The 13662-nt window shown below is 48.1% G+C and overlaps 1 pseudogene; it reads left to right on the top strand.

Annotated features, from left to right (window-relative positions):
* Positions 1–11369: 11369 nt before the first annotated feature.
* LOC111023681 (pectinesterase 2-like) lies at positions 11370–13291 on the top strand (annotated as a pseudogene).
* The last annotated feature ends 371 nt before the right edge of the window (positions 13292–13662 follow it).

Raw genomic sequence — 13662 nt, 5'->3', positions numbered from 1 at the left:
GCGCAAGGAAAGGCACAGGAGGTATAGTTAAGGGGCCGACCTCCATCAAGGGATGCGTGAGGAAGTGGTTCTACGCTTCTGGGGAATGACTTGCAAAGGACGAGTCAGGTCGTTCCTTCTTTGACGTTCCCACTAGGTTTGGGAACCTAGGTACGGAGTAGTTCTTACTTTTTGTGATTTTCTTTCCTGTCATTCAGGTCTAACTCGGACTTTGTCTTTGTGCAGTATCAATCCGACCAGTCCCCGAGCTTACTCAAGCCTTCTTCGACACACTGAAGTATTACAAGGAGCACTTTCCGAAGGGCAGGAAGGTCGGAACCTTGGTGACCGACAAGCTGCTGCTTGAGTCCGGGCTGCTAGATTACAACTCTGCAGTTCGTCCCGTTGAATCTTCAAGGCCGAACTCCGAACTTGGTATGCCGAGCTTGCTCCCCCTCTTTTTCTTCTAACTTTGTGTTGACTCCTGTTTTTGTTTTGCAGCCATGATTTGCGGATTTGCAAGCAACGTGAAATGCAAGTCCAAGGGCCGAGCCCATGCTCTTGAGGCCGCCCAGAGTTCGGAACCTGCCACTGCTGCTGTGGCAGGGCCAGCCTCGGAAGATCCAGCCCCAGTGATCGAGCTGGAGTCTTCTGGGGGTCCTTCGAGGGAGAAGCGCCCCAGGGGTCAGACCGAGGCGGTGGACGTCTCGCCCTTGGGCGAGGAGGTGAGGGAGGAGGTCCCTCTGAAGCGAAGGAGGAAGAAGAAAAAGACCACCTCCCCCTTGGAGGTCGGAGCTCGTGGGGCCCTGCCTGCGAGCTTCGCAGATCGGGTGGACGATCCTGAGGCCAGGATGGGCGGGACGTCCGACGTGACAGCACGGTTCAGAGTCGAGCCGTAAAATTCTGGGGTGAGGGACCAGGTGTCCCGCATCTCGGCTGCAAGTTTGGACCGCTGCCTCAGAAGAGCGTCCAAATTTGTAAGTGACCCAGGGTCCGTCCTGCAGAGGACCATCGACTACGCCGCTGAGGTAAGATTGGTGTCTTCATTTTTGCTCAATTTACCTAACAGGCAGCTCGGTCTAATTTTCTTCTTGGTGTTTTTTCTCAGGCATTTGTTGCTTCCATTCAATCGGCTCTGGCTGTAAAGGCCGAGCTGGATGGGAGGGAAGCTCTGGCAGCGAGGGAGAAAGAGGAGTTCTCTGCTGCCTTGGAGGCTGCTTCTTCCACCATGAAGGATGAGCTGCTGAAAGCTCACTCTGAGGTGGAAATTTTGAAGGCCGAGGTGGAGGCCAAGGCCCGAGCTGCTGAAGAAAGAAGAGGACAGACGCAAGGCCCAGTTCCGAGCTGTCCATGCTATCACCAAGGGCTTGGAGAAGGAGAAGTTCCAACTCCTCAAGGAGAAGGACGACATGCTCCAGGCGCTTGAAGCGAAGGAGGAGGAGCTGAAGCATGCGACTGCCGAGCTGGAAACGTTGAAGGAGCGTCTCAGCAATGGAGCCCTATTGGAGGAATTGTTCAGGCAACATCCTGACTTCGATGGATTTGCCAAAGACTTCTCTGACGCGGGCTTCAAGTTTCTCATGAAGGGCATTACTTCCGACATGCCTGACCTTCAGATTGATCTCGGTGGTCTGAAGAAGAGGTATGCTGAGCAGTGGGCGTCTGGGCCTAGCGGCACCCCTGGCCCCCAAGCGTTGGTGGATAAGTATGTCAGAGATCTGGACTCTGACTACTCCGACCTCGAAGAGGATCAGGTCGGCACCACTCAAGAGGGCGCTCCTCAAGCAAGCTCTTAGGCGATCACCTTTCATGAGGTCTTTCTCTGTCTTTCTTCTCTTCTTTTGTTTGTAAGTGTCAGGGCAGAGCTGCAAGGTCTATAAGCCTTGGCTCTACTTTCCATTCAATAAAGAGGCTTCTCATTTGTTTTTACTTTGTTGCCTTCTTTCTTCGCTTTTTCTTTAAGTTGAAGCCAATGTCACCTCGCGCCTCGTACCTTTGAGGTCGCGCCATTAATTAAAATACTTGAAATTTTGAACTCGAATCGCTGTCTAGTATTCAATGCATTGCACCAACTCTGGACTTTTTAACATCACACCTTTAACTTAAAAACGTTAAAAGGCTAAAACCCTAAGTCCATAACTGTTCTTCATATCGCACCTCGTACCCTCAGGTTCAAAGGCTTGATCATTCTGAACTTTTCACATCGCCCCCTTGCCTTGAAGGTTTGGATTTTAAGTTCACCAACGGTTTTGGCATCGCACCTCGTACCCTTAGGTTTTGGAGGATTGAATTTTAACCGACTGTTGGAATGTGATCGTGGGGGAGTCCGTGACCCCCATTTAATTTCTGGTCGAACTCGGAATCATGGAATTAAATCATCACGTTTATTCCGATCATAATTCGTTTGAAACAGTTTTTACAGATCTATTGAAAACCATTTGGCATTTCAAGGATAATAACGCTTCAGGTGCTCCGCGTTCCACGGGTGCGCGAGGACGTCTCCTTTCAGATCGGCCAATATGTACGTCCCAGGTTGGACTATTCCCTTGACCTCAAACGACCCCTCCTAGGTTGGGTCAAGGGCACCCACATGGGTTTGGACCTTCCTTAAGACCAGATGTCCGACTTGGAAGGTCCGAGGTCGAACGCGGGCGTTGTAGTGTCTGGCCATTCTGCCCTGATATTCCGCCAGGCGTAGCTGGGCCATTGCTCTTCTTTCTTCCAATAAGTCGAGGTTGAGGAGCAGCTCTTCCTCATTTGATGTAGGCTCGTGATGCTCTACTCTGTCAGATGGCATGCCGATCTCAACTGGGACTACAGCTTCGGAGCCAAAGGCCAGGGAGAACGAGGTCTCACCCGTCGATTCTCTTTGGGTGGTCCGGTATGACCATAGAACCTCTGATAGCTCCTCGGCCCACCTGCCTTTCTTGGAGTCCAGTCTAAGTTTGATGCCTCGCTTGATGATCTTGTTGACTGCCTCCACCTGCCCATTTGCTTGCGGATGTGCGGGGGACGAGGTAAGGTGACTTATGCCAAGCTTGCTGCAAAAGTCTTTGAACTTTGCATTGTCAAACTGCTTCCCATTATCTGTCACAATGGCCTTCGGTATACCAAAGCGACATATGATATTTGTCCATACAAAGGACGTGACTCTGGATTCCGTTATGTGGGAGAGTGCCTCGGCCTCGGCCCACTTTGTGAAGTAGTCCACAGCAACCACAACGAACTTGGTCTGGCCTTTGCCCAAAGGGAAAGGACCAATGATATCTACCCCCCACTACGCGAATGGCCACGGGGCCGAGATGGGGGTGAGCAGCTCGGGAGGTTGGTGGATTATATTTCCGTAGCGTTGGCAATTGTCGCAAGTTCTAACGAACTTCTTGGCGTCCTGGCTGAGGGTCGACCAATAGTATCCTTGTCGGATCACTTTGGTTGACAGCGACCGGGCGCTTGAGTGATTGCCGCACACTCCTTCGTGGATTTCTCTGAGGACGTATAGGCCCTCTTCAGGGGTTAGGCATCTCAATAGAGGCAGGGAAAAACTGCGTCGGTACAACACTCCACCTCGGACCACGAACCGAGCTGCTTGCCTTGCCAACTTTCTGCGCTCCTTGGGGTCTTGTGGTGAATTGCCCCTAATGAAGTCCACAATTGGGTCCATCTATGAGGGCTCTGGAGTGTCGATCTCCATCAGATCTGGCTCTGAGATCGAGGGATTATCAAAGATCTCGACGGGGACCGACCTGGCCAGTCGGTCTCGTACGCTGATGCTAACTTGGCCAAGGCGTCAGCATTAGAATTTTCTGCTCGGGGAACCCGGCTTGCTTCGTAAGTTCGGAACTGGGCGAGGTACGATCTGACCTTGCCCAAATACTTCTCCATTCGGGAGTCTCTGGCTTGGTACTTTTCCTTGATCTGGCTCACAACCAGCTGGGAGTCGCTGAAGACCTTACACAAGAGGCCCCCAATGCTCTAGCGATTCGCAGACCGACAATAAATGCTTCATACTCAGCCTCGTTGTTAGAAGTCCGGAAGCCGAACCGCAAGGCATACTCAAATCGCTCGCCTCCTGGTTCGAGCAAGAGGACCCCGGCCCCGCATCCCTTCTCATTGGAGGATCCGTCGACATAGATTGTCCACGATAGGTCGGACTCGCTCAGCTCGGAAGGTGGTGTGAGCTCGGCTATGAAATCTGCCACTGCTTGTCTTTCAACGCAGTTCTGGGTTCGAACTGGATGCCATACTCACTTAGCTCCATTGCCCACTTCATCAGGCGTCCAGAAGCTTCTGGCTTATGGAAGATGTTTTTTAGGGGCAAGTTAGTGAGCACCACCACAGTATGGGCTTGGAAGTATGGTCTAAGCCGTCGGGCCGAGGTGACTAAAGCGAGAGCCAACTTTTCCATTTGAGGGTATCTGGTCTCGGCTTCGGTCATAGCCTTGCTGTGTAGTAGACCAGGTTTTTGCCGCGCTTCCTCTGCTGATTAGGGCCGAGCTGACGGCACTGTCAGACACTGCTAAGTACAACTGGAGCTTGTCCCTTGGCAGGGGCTTGGCGAGCAAAGGTGCCGAGCAGAGGTAGCTCTTCAATTTCTGAAATGCTTGTTCGCACTCCGCTTGTCCATTCAAACGCCCTTTCTTTCGTAGGACTTTGAAGAAAGGAAGGCACTTATCTGTCGATCTTGAAACAAACCGGTTCAGGGCTGCAATCCTGCCATTGAGGCACTGAAGCTGTTTCAGCGTCTTGGGTGCCTCCATCTCGAGCACGGCTTTAATCTTTCGGGGTTGACCTCGATCCCCCGGTGGTTCACCATGAAGCCAAGAAATTTTCCCGAAGAGACTCCAAAGGCACATTTAGCTGGGTTGAGCTTCATTTGATATGTCCTTAGAACCTCGAAGGCTTCGGTCAGATCGGAAAGATGCGACTTAGACTGCTTGCTCTTGACGAGCATGTCGTCCACATACACTTCCATATTCCGGCCAATCTGCTTGGCGAACATTTTGTTCACCATTCTCTGGTAGGTTGCTCCTGCGTTCTTTAAACCGAAGGGCATGACCTTGTAACAGTACATACCTTGGTCTGTTATGAATGCGGTATGATCTTGATCTGGGACATGCATCTTGATTTGGTTGTACCCAGAGTAGGCATCCATGAAGGTGAGCAGTTCGTGCCCGGCTGTGGCGTCCACGAGCTGATCAATCCTCGGCAGTGGGAAGCAATCTTTCGGGCATGCCTTATTTAGGTTCGTAAAGTCTACGCACATTCTCCACTTTCCGTTAGATTTTTTAACTAATACAACATTGGAGAGCCACTCGGGATACGAAATTTCTCTTATGTATTCAGCTTTCAAAAGTTTGTTAACTTCCTCAACAATTACATCACTCCTCTCCTTGTTTATAGGTCTTCTTTTTTGTTTTACAGGTCGGAATGACGGATCTATGCTGAGGCGATGCGTCATAATCTTCGGGTCAATGCCAGGCATGTCCTCATGAGACCACGCAAAGACGTCCGAGTTGGATCTGAGGAAGTGGATTAGCTCCTTTCTGTCGGTGGCCCCCAGCTTAGTTCCTATGCTTACCTGTTTCTCGAGACTAAGCAGAGGAACAAGCTCGAGCTCCTCAGTGGGTGCGACAAACTCCCTCCTCGGCAGGTCGGCCTCGACTCGAGCGTCCCATCCCCACTGGTGAGAGTTTCGAGGGCGTAGATCGATGAGCCTTTGAGTGCGGAGGCATAGCACTCCCTCGAAGCGGTCTGTTCTCCTCGGACCGTGCCCATGCCATTGGGGGTGGAATACTTCAAGACTTGATGAAGTGTCGAGGGAATGACCCGAAATGAGTGGATGATGGGTCTCCCAAAGATGACGTTATAGGCCGATCTACCGTCAATCACCACGAACTCGGCCATTTGGGTGACCTGAGTTTGGTCCTTCCCAAATGTGACCGGCAAGTCGATGCAACCCTCTGGGATGATCGATTCTCCAGAGAACCCCAACCAGCGATGTCGGGCTTTTCTTCAATTGCGACCTCGTCCATCCCAGGGCGAGGTAGGTCGGTAAGGACAGGATGTTAGCAGATGCGCCTCCGTCTACCAGCACCCTTCTGACCACCACATGATCAATCAAGGGAGCGATCACAAGTGCATCATTGTGGGGCAGGTGGACCTCCTCCAAGTCTGCACTGCCGAAGGAGATTGGGCAGGTCGGCCTCTACTCCCTGATGATGCACACCTCGCGCCTGGCTGCACGAGCTAACTCCTTTCTTTTATGTCCGGACTGGCCCCCGCTTGGCCCTCCGAAAATGGTATTGATGACCGCAGGTCGGTCAGTGCGCCGGGGCGGCGTCCCCAACGCTTCCGCTCTTCCTTTTTCTCTGCCGAGCTGGTCCTGGGCTTTCCCACAAATTTCTTCAAGTAGCCATCTTGAATTAGATCCTCAATTTGGCGCTTCAATTCCGGGGCTCCCCGAAGCTTCTCAGGGCGTTTGAGGAGTTTTTCCATTCCAGACTCCTCGATGTTCGTTAGGATCTCGGAAATTGGAATCGTGGTCGGGGTGAAGCGTTCGTAAGGTCGGCTCCTGGTAAGTCCGTTCTCCGCCCTTCGATACTCAGCTCGGCCACAGGAGAAGGATCCCTTGTCCTTGGACTTGGGATCTGCCTTTTCTATATCTTTTCCACTTCTGCCCCAGCCGATCTTTCGTTCTGGTCGGCCGGTTTTGGTTCGGAGGAGCTCCTGTCCATCGATGACTTTCTTCGCCTTCTGAAGCACTTCGGCAAAGGTGGCCGGGGCCTCCTCTCCAAGCTTCACCGTGAGGGCTTCGTCGGCTAGACCGGTGAGAAAATAGCACATGGCCGAGTCATCGGAGCAGTGTGCGACCTTCAATTGCTCCTCCTGGAATCTGGTGACATATTCTCGCAGCGTCTCACCCTCCTTCTGTCTGATGGTGACGAGATGGGTCGCTGTCTTTTTGTCATAATGCCGAGAAGAGAACTGGGCGAGGAACTCCCTTCTCAGTTGAGAGTAGGTCGAGATCGACCTGGCTGGCAGTCTCCGATACCACAATCGCGCTCTGCCAGTAAGCGCGATCTGAAAGGCGCGACATTTGATTGCGTCTGATGCCGCTTCGAAATCCATGAGGCCCTCAAAGACCTCAACATAATCCTTAGGGTCCTTTGACTCATCATAAGGTTTCACGGTAGGAGCTTTGAACTTCGGAGGGATCGGTGCTTCCAAAACGTCCGAGGTGAATGGCGATTCTCCCAGGTCGCCATCGTTTAGTGGACCTTCTTTCTGCTCACATTTGGCCTTTAAGGCCTCAACCTGAGCATCGAGCTTGCCCCTCAGCTGGTCGAACTCTTCCCTTGTGATCATCCCTGCGGGAGTTGCTGGGTTATGAGAAGACTCAGCCTGCTGGTTGGAGCTCCGATGTGAGCGGGATGGTGACTGTCCTTTTCGGAAGGATAAAGCCTCTCTTTCTGTTGAGATGCTCACGGAGGTCTCCCCTCTGGCGAGTGTGTCCCTCGTTCTCGTTGTCTTCGGGATGTTCCTCCTCGACTGGGCCGAGGTGGGAACCCCTTTGCTCGCGTATGTCAATGCGCGTCACTCGATTTTCACATCGGGACCCTGCGCCTGCAGCTAGTATCATTTCGTTATACATTTCCTCCATGGACCGCATTTGTGTGCGCATTGCCTCCATTTCTCTCTGGAGTGCGTCAAAGTTCTCACTTGTTGGAGCCGGGGCTGGACCCCGGGCGCCCTTCTTAGAGGTCCCACCTCGGCCACGGGTGGCCTTGGATGTCCTTAGGTGCGCAGGTGGTAGGACAGGCGCGATGATTCGTGCCCACCTGTGGAGGGGTTCTGTTGCTAGGCCGTCGTGACCTTGCCCCTCTACCAATGCTGCTCCGACCTCCCTCTGGTGGGCATCGCTGGCAGCCAGAGTCCTTCGATCTGCCGTATTGGTCGAGTTTGCTGGTTGAACCATTTTCGCTCGCGTGTTGGTTTAAAAGAATTGGGATGACTTAGATTGTCGACTCCCCACAAACGGCGCCAAATGTTTATGCAAGGATATGCACAACAGTGTATCTCTGATCGCAGCTCGAACTCGGTCTCCAGACCGATCTGAACACTTGGGCAGACCTGCACAAAAAGGTGAGCAGTCCGACGATCAAGTCAGTATAGGTCGGATTCCCAGTCTTAGTTCGAGGTCAAAAATCATCGTACCTGATCGTGGAGTGAGGTCCTCTACTTATGGGTGGTAGTCCCGTTAATCTCGCGACGGTTACACCCGGTAATCTCGGGACCGTCGGTTACACCCGGTAATCTTGAGACCGACGGTTACACCCGATAATCACGCCGCTGACAGTAGCTCACATCGGCCCCCACCGAGCTTCCCGGTAGATCGGACCTTGGTCAGGTCGCACCTCGGCCCTCATACTTAGCACCTGTCAACGCTAGTGGTGGTGATCTCGGCGGTCTGAGCTGGGCATGACTCATGAGTCATCTTGGAGCACCAATAGTGGTCCTTCACGTGTCCAGGGTATTCTCTTCCCCAAACAGAAAGGATTTTTAGTCGTCGATTAATTTCCACGGAAGACGAAGAGGAGGAAGATGATTCTTTCATATTCATTGTCAACATTATTCCACCTCTCATCTCTTTGAACATACACAGGTCTCCGCAAAGTCGTAAGACCATGTATGGGGCTGACGTTGGACCAGTGTCGGAAGGTCAAGGAAGTTGGTGACCTAATGACAGGGGAGCTGGCGACCGAAGCCCTAGTGAATGGCGGCCGTAACTATAACGGTCTTAAGGTAGCGAAATTTCTTGTCGGGTAAGTTCCGACCCGCACGAAAGGGATCTAGGCACTATCTCGGAGAGAGGCTCGATGAAATGGACATATCTGTGAAGATGCGGACTACCTGCACCTGGACAACCCTATGAAGCTTCACTATTCCTGGGATTGGCTTTGGGCCTTTCGTGCGCAGCTTAGGCGGAGGGCGAAGAAGGCCCCCTCCTGAAGGCGTGCAAAGGTTTCCTCGAACCAGACGAAGATTGGCCCAGAACCAGAAGTAAAAATTTTGGTAGATAGGGATCCCATAAAACTTCTTTCGAGAAATGGGCCAGATTGGGTCATTTCTCGAGAACAATAGCTAAGGATCCTGATACTACCACTTGGATCTGAAACCTTCATGCTGATGTTGTACTCCAAAGTTTACCCATTAATATTTATTCTATTTTCATACTCATCGCTCAATAATAAATGACCCTTTAAAACCATATTAAAATTATAAAAAAAACACCATTTTACTAACATCCATACATATTAAAATTATAAAAAAAACACCATTTTACTAACATCCATACATTATATAGTTTCATAGAAATGGAAGGATGGATGTATTAGCCAATTAAGCTGTTTTAACTTTTTAACCCTAGTTAATAACCATTAAAATTTTTTGGTTTTTATGTATTTAAAAATTAAACTTATACTTTTCTTTATTTTTAAATTTTTATTTACCATTTAAAGTTTTCAAGCCTAATTTCCAAAATAATAATAATAATAATAATAATAAATAATAATAATAATAATAATAATAATAATAATAATAAATAAATAAATAAATAAATAAATTGGACGAAGAGCTCAAATTGTTTCTAAGCCTAATTTTTTAAAATGGTGTCAATATTTTCTTTTAGGGTACGTTGGAAAAATTACATATATTTAATCTATATTTTCGCAAAATGAAACTAATTACAGAAAATTTATCTATACAAATTTGGAAATTTTGAAATTTCGTGATATGGAAGTAAAAGAAAGAAATATATATTGTAATTAAAAAGAAAAACTTAAAAAAAAAAAAGAGCTAGTGAAGAAGGTATTTGCCTTTTCTTGTTCCTCCGGTGAGGTCCATAAGTTGTTGAAATGAGTAGATCTTTGGCTTGAAGGTTGCTCTAACCCCCCTACTAAACATTTGGGGGTACAAACTAACAAAGCTCGAAGGGGGGTCCCCGAGGTATTCGCCAACCTTGGACACCCTAAGCTCTACGGAATTAGGTATGAGGTACGTTTCGCGAAGCTCGGCTAGCCTACCTACCGAGCAGGTTGAGGAAGGGAGCTTGACTATCGGGTTAGCCACAGGCCTTCTCGAGGCAGATGCTGGGTTGGGATTCCATGAGGTAGAAGCTACGTTTGGGTTTCCCGAGGTAGAAGCTAGGTTCGGATCTCCTAAGACGTTATCTGTAATAGAAGAACTAGATGACTCGAACAACGGATCACTAGACGAGCTACTCATGGTCGGAACTATCAGGATGCCTAAAAACTACCTAGGGGAGGACGGAGAAGTACCTGATTTGAACGACGGCCGAGGTACTAAAAGAACTCCAAAGTGAGAAGTGTCACAGGGAGAACTCCGCTTTTTATAGAGCAGTCTGGAGGCGCAAGGACCGTCCGATCAAGAGGTAATCAACGGACAAGATTTGTCCACGATGGGTGATCTCTGTGGCGACGTTTGAATTCTCGAGACAAAGAATTAGGACTGACCAAATTCGTGACGTCACGTAGGGACACATGGTTCAACTCAGTCTCATTTAGCTCGGAGTACTTCGCCGAGCCGACCTTCGCCTCGCCAGAGTAGGGACTAATGTTGGATGCGAATTTTGACCTGCCACGTGTCAGAATCGAAAAGGTGGATTGAATTAGCATCCGTGTAAAATATAAAAATTTACCCAAGCCCATTGAAGTCGGCCGTTAGGGCACAACCTACGAAGCCGAGCTGACCTTGAGTGAATTCTATAATGGTGTTTCTTCCGAACTCGACAACACGCCACATTTTTAGGATGTGTTAGAATTTCTGTCGGGTCCAATTTCTATAAATAGAAACTCTCGCCTTGAATGCAAGGTACGCAAACCCAGCTATTATTCTGCAAGTTAGACTGGACTAAGAAGCTAACTTTCTCGTCGTGCTGTTTTTCAGGTACTCTCAGCACTCATGGAGGTCCTTGGAAGAAGAGTGATCGTCTAGTCCACTCTGACCTACACCTAATCTGAGCTTGGTGATTTCGAGCTCAAACTGTTTACTATCACTTTCATCTTTATTCAAACAGAAAAATCAGACCAATCCCAGTTGTGTCTCTTCTTGATCATCTTCCTATATATATAAACAACCATCCACCCCCCAAAACCATCAAAATAAAAAACCCATCTGAAAAGATGATTCAATTCCAAAAGCTCCATTTTTCCATCGCTCTCGTTTCTTTGTTTGTTGTTTTACTAATCTCCCCATCCCTCTCGACCAACGCCATCGACCTATGGTGCAGCCGAATGCCATATCCGGACGTGTGCAAACACTTCTTTAACGGCAAAAATTTTGACCCAAGAAAGCCCTCCGACTTTAAAAAAATGACTCTCAAAATCGCCAAGGACAGAACTCTAGTAGCAGAGACCCTCACGAAGCAACTCGGCCAGAAATGCCGTAACGAAAAGGAGACAGCCGCGTGGGCCGATTGCATGCAGGTTTTCCAATCCACAATCCTCCACCTCAACAAAACATTCTCCGACAAATGCTCCGATTTCGACATTCAGACGTGGCCCAGCTCCGCCCTCACCAACCTTGACACGTGTCGCGCCGGGTTCGCGGACCTTCACGTGGCGGACTACGGCGCCGTTTTCCCGCTGCTGGCGAATAATAACGTCACCAAGCTTATAAGCAACAATTTGGCGATGAATAACTGCTCGGAAACCGAATCCGAACCGGGGACGGGTAATGGAGGGGGTTTCCGACGTGGGTTCGGGGTGGGGACCGGCGGCTGCTGCAGGCGGCGTCGCCGAAGGTGGATGTGGTGGTGGCGCAGGATGGGTCCGAGAATTACTGGACAATTGCGGCGGCGTTGGTGGCGGCAGAGAAGAGGAGCGGGAGTGGGAGATTTGTGATACATGTTAAGAGAGGGATTTATAAGGAGAATTTGGTGATTGGAAATAAGTTGAAGAATATAATGCTTTTGGGGGATGGATTGAGGTACACCATTATTACTCGGAGTAGAAGCGTGGAGGAGCTTCCACTACTTTCAATTCTGCTACTGTTGGTCAGTTTCTCGCTGATTTTTAAGCCTTTTAAAAGTTTAGGACTAAAATGAAATAATCTTTCATATTTGAACTTAAAATATTTATTTTGTTTTTAAAATTTTGAAGATTATTTTATTTTGATCCACTTATTTTTAGGATACTAAACTTTATAGGAATAAAAAAAAAAGATCACCTTCCTATTAATAGATTACCTATATAACTCGATTACATGTATAGCAACAACGGTATACACTAAAGAAATAAATATTACATTAGTTTAATCGGCTAGATATTATAATATTTAACGAACTCTATACCTAAATTTTATGAGATCCAGATGAGTCGTGCATATGTCTTTATTGAGTTAGCTTGGAAACAGAAAGAAATCTTATTTTCAGTCTTGAAACATTTTTCATGATTTAACAAATTCTCACGTTCACATTTTTCTCTTCCTTTCAGCAACTCTTGTAAATACCTAATATATAACACTTGAGATCTTGTGACTTTCTTTAGATGTGACTGGAGAAGGTTTTATTGCTCGTGGCATCACATTTCGGAACACTACCGGACTTAAAAACCACCAAGCGGTAGCGCTTCGGTCGGGCTCCGATCTCTCTGTCTTCTTTCGATGCAGTTTCGAGGGATATCAAGACACTCTCTACGTCCATTCTCAAAGACAATTCTACAGAGAGTGCTACATTTACGACACGGTTAATTTCATCTTCGAGAATGCCGCTGTCGTCCTCCAGAATTCCATGATATACGCAAGAAAACCTATCCCCGACCAGCAATGCGTCGTGACCGTCCAAGGCTGGACAGACCCGAACCAGAACACTGGGATCTCGATCCACAACTCGAGGGTGATGGCTGCGACCGACCTCAAACCAGTTCAAAGCACGGTTAGAACCTACTTGAGGAGGACATTGAAGTACTCTCGCACAGTTTACTTGAAAAATTACTTGGATGGGTTGGTGAACCCTGTAGGGTGGTTGGAATGGAGTGGTAATTTTGCCCTTAATACATTGTATTATGGAGAGTTTAACAGTTTTGGGTCTGGTTCTTCTACTAGCAACAGGGTGAAATGGAACGGTTATAGAGTAATTACAAGTGTCACAGAAGCATCAAAATTTACTGTGGAGAATTTTATTGCTGGGAAGTCATAGCTGCCTGGGACTGGAGTGCCGGCATTGCTGGCCTTTGAAACACTTGAAAATTATCTTTTATTTTGTTCTTCCATTTGTGGACTGTTAGCTGCATAAAACACATTAATTCGAGGCTATTGTGGGGAATTTGTAACATCTTTGATTCATATATCTATTGTTGTGATTGTGTTTTATTGTATTGATCAATAATACATCATTCTTGGGATGCTCTTCAAACCTGAATGTTTATTCTTTCTTTATATAATTTGGATATCTAAATTATCTCACTTTGAAAATAAAAGATACCTTACCATGGTTTATAATAGACATGTGCTATTCCTCTCATTGCCAATTGACTTTGAGATGGAACCCATGAATACTAATATGGTATCAGAGCCCAAAATCGATGAGCCAAAAGAGTCATGAGTTCTAACATTTTGCCAATTAGTTTATGTTAAATGTGTAGTCTAAATTACTAAAAATATCCT

The sequence above is a fragment of the Momordica charantia genome (assembly GCF_013281855.1).
Source record: "Momordica charantia cultivar OHB3-1 chromosome 10 unlocalized genomic scaffold, Mcharantia_2.0 BLBB01000010.1, whole genome shotgun sequence".
Taxonomy (NCBI): domain Eukaryota; kingdom Viridiplantae; phylum Streptophyta; class Magnoliopsida; order Cucurbitales; family Cucurbitaceae; genus Momordica; species Momordica charantia.
This window is presented reverse-complemented; position numbering and strand designations above follow the sequence as displayed.